This window comes from Pogoniulus pusillus, chromosome 4 (assembly GCF_015220805.1).
Source record: "Pogoniulus pusillus isolate bPogPus1 chromosome 4, bPogPus1.pri, whole genome shotgun sequence".
Classification (NCBI taxonomy): Eukaryota; Metazoa; Chordata; class Aves; order Piciformes; family Lybiidae; genus Pogoniulus; species Pogoniulus pusillus.
Genome location: NC_087267.1, coordinates 29,673,192 through 29,676,599, shown reverse-complemented (window position 1 = coordinate 29,676,599; position 3,408 = coordinate 29,673,192).

The following is a 3,408-nucleotide window of genomic DNA, read 5'->3' as shown; positions in this document are numbered from 1 at the left end:
TCCTGTTTAAGTAGGTCACAATCCAAAAAAAAAACCCCCACTGTATCAGTAATAAAGGAGTTTTCAGGAATTTTAAGCCTCTGACACAGATGAGTTTCCCACATCAGCAATTAAAACAAAAAAGACAACTTCTGTCTACATATGGACATAATAATAGACTCATATATCTTTAAACATAATTTTACTCTCCCGTATTAGAAAAATTTGGCTTTAATGATGCTATTGGTATGCTAATACTGGATTACAGCCTAGCTCGTGCTCACCTTGAAAGAACCACTGAAAACTCATGGAAAACCTAATTAACACGGAAACCAGGATTATGACTTCAAGAGGATAAGTATAAAAAGCAGATAAAACTACTGAGAAACCAAGATCCTATTTTCATGTAAATGTAAGTACTACTTATAATGAGTGAAGTGAAAATGACCTGGAAAAACTGCAGAAAGATAGAATTGTTTTTAATAGCTTGTCTCCCAGAGTATGCTGTGACCTGTCTTATTATCTTTACCTCCTTTGTTCTTTTCCTGCAGCTTCTATTAAAAAAAGGCAAAAACAGTATTTATTTTGGGCAACTGCAACAAATAGCACTTCTTTTTTTCCTCCTGTCACAGTTAGCAAGTACAGCCCTAGCATTCAAAGCAGGGGTTTTATTCATTCAACAAGTTGTATCATCCTTTAAGGTAGAAGGGAATTTTTCCACAGCGAGTACCACTTTTATTCCTAGAGTGTCACACCAGTAATTCAAACAGGGCTGCGAGGTCAATGAAAGAAAACACAGTGGCCTCAAAAATACACCTGAGTTATTGGAACAAAGCAAGCACACCACACTGTTCAGAATCTAGGCCTCAAACTGGAGCTGCATAAGCAGACCTGAATGTAGTGAAGAGCCACATAGGCCCAAATAGGCCTTGCCTTGCCTGGACATGTTTTCCCACCCAAACATGTTTTTCTGCCCAAACCAGAGGTAAACACATTAAACGGACAAAAGGGGCACAATAGGCCTGGTGCCACAACATCTGGCCTGCCCAGGGCTCAGGTTGTATAACACAGTTGCACAAGCCCATGTGCTTAGCGTGTGGCCCGCCCATGGTATCCCCATATTTGAGGGTACTAAACTTGTGGACCCTTCCTAACTTGGTGTGTTTTGGCTGACTGCCAGAAGCCTATTGGACAATACTGTGGCCAAAGGACCATCAATCTCAGCCCACATTTGATAAACAGGGCAATCCAGGTAAATGAGGTGCTCTTGCCACTTCCTCTGCTTACCTCTCCCAGCCTGCTTGCTGCCTGAGGCCACTACCTTTGTTCGCTTTACGTGACCCTTTGTTCCACGGCACTCTGCACTGATCCATGGGATGATCAAATGAGGCGTCCCAGGCCAGCCGCCACTCCAGCCCACCACATCAGCCCAATCATGTCCATGGCATCTTCTCAGACAGCGTGCCCCAAATTCAAATTGAACTATTAGCTCCACGAGAATCTACTACGTGACTTTCGCTATATATATTTTGGGGACCACAGGTACTGAGACTTCCAATTAGTGAGTGTTCGAACTCTCTCAATTCAAGTTGCTAGGGAGTTTTACTAACTTTACCAGTGGCACTTTATGCCACAAGACTCTCTGTTTGGAACATTCTAAAACCTCTATCAAGTTGCTTAATTCAGCTGTAAATAGACATACTGTAAAATAGTTTCACCAACCGTATACAAAGAATTTGTGTGGGTTAGCTGTACATAAGTTTGGGGGAAATTCTCTTTGTATATATTAATAAATTATTTAATAAACTTCAAATCGGCTTCATATCTCACCTCAAACACAGACTCAAACCCCTCTATAACACTGAGCACTTGCTATTGCTACACTGCACTGAGGGAGAGGACAGGCTTGGGATGACATACAGATAATCTCAGTCCATTCTGGGAAAAGCAAAGATTGGTGGGTGGGTGTTGCAGAGGGGGATTTCTCAGTACCTACACCTATTTGGTGGAGGAGAGAAATTAATTGGGGCAATATAAATTTTATATAAAAATATAATTTATTGAATTCAATATTCTGAACTCTCACCACCCCCAACCATTGTATATTAATATAAAAGTTCAGTACATGGTCATGAAAACAATTTAGGATAAAATATGCACAGGGGATTTGTTAATCAACTAGCAAACATTCAAACTATAAACAGAGAGAGGAGTTTTCCCTGTGGCTTAATGCCGCTTGGGATTTTTATGCTATTTGCCCAGCAGAGTGGGCTGAAACTCTTTCTGCTCTATGGCAGAGGCAACTTATATTACAGAGGTATTAAAGCTTTTACTCACAACTCTTATTAATTATTAATCACCCTCCGGGGCTGCATCACAGCCTGTTCCTAATGTCCAATTCTTCAGGGTCTCTGCCTGTGGACTTGGAGGCTGGAATCTTCCCGGCTTGAGAGAAAAGGATAAATCTTCCCAGTCTCTGGGGAAATATTGGATTTCTCTAACCTTTTCTCCTGGTGAGGGACGATCTTTGCCTTGGTGCTCCTGGCTTCTTCTGGATGCTGTGTCCAGGGCTTATCAGCTGGCAGGACTTCAGGAGCAGGAGAAGAATATTGTGCTGTCTCTGGCACGGTTCTTCATGGCTTCAGGCTGTGTGTGTGTGCAGACAATCCAAAGTCGGCTTCCTGGTTATCTCAGCAGCAATGGCACTTACCAGGCAATAATAGGCAGCGGACATGCAGAGTGTGCATGGCTGCTGGGAGTCTGAGCTCCTTAGGTAAATCAATGCAGGATCTGGTCCTGATAGCACGATAGTGTGCAGATGTGCACAGCTGGCTTAGGAGGCTATAGGCTCCTTATATATATATATATATGTGCAGGCTTTCATGAGCTCTGCATCTAAGGTACGCAGGCAGGTGAGCTGCGAATGAATCAAAGCATGAGGTCTGAGCCTCTGATCTATCTGAGTGGCTGAGCGCTGCAAGTGAGGGTCAGAGATGTGTCTGAGCCATGCAGGTGAGTTAGATCTGAGGTGAGCTGCGGGTAGGGTCAGAGCACGTTGTTTACCTGTGTACCCCTATTTTTTGACTGTGGGCAGAGATTAATGGCCTCTTTGGCCACTAGGATGACCAATCAGGTTGGCAGTCAGCCAAACCTTACCAGAATAGGCAGAAGGCTCTTGCCTGGACTTTCCCAAATATGGGGATCACATGGATTTGCCCCAGGGAGACACGAGCTGGGTGTGTGTGGCTTACACAACCTGTTTACAACCAGGGGCCCTGGCAGAAAAACATATCCAGGCAAGGTGAGGCATAAGCAAGCCTCTTTTCGGGCCTACAGGCCCTCCACAACAGTGTGTCAAGCATTCAGTCTTACTGCTTATATGGCACATGGAGCATCATTTAGTTTCATGAGTTATATCTCTGATACCTC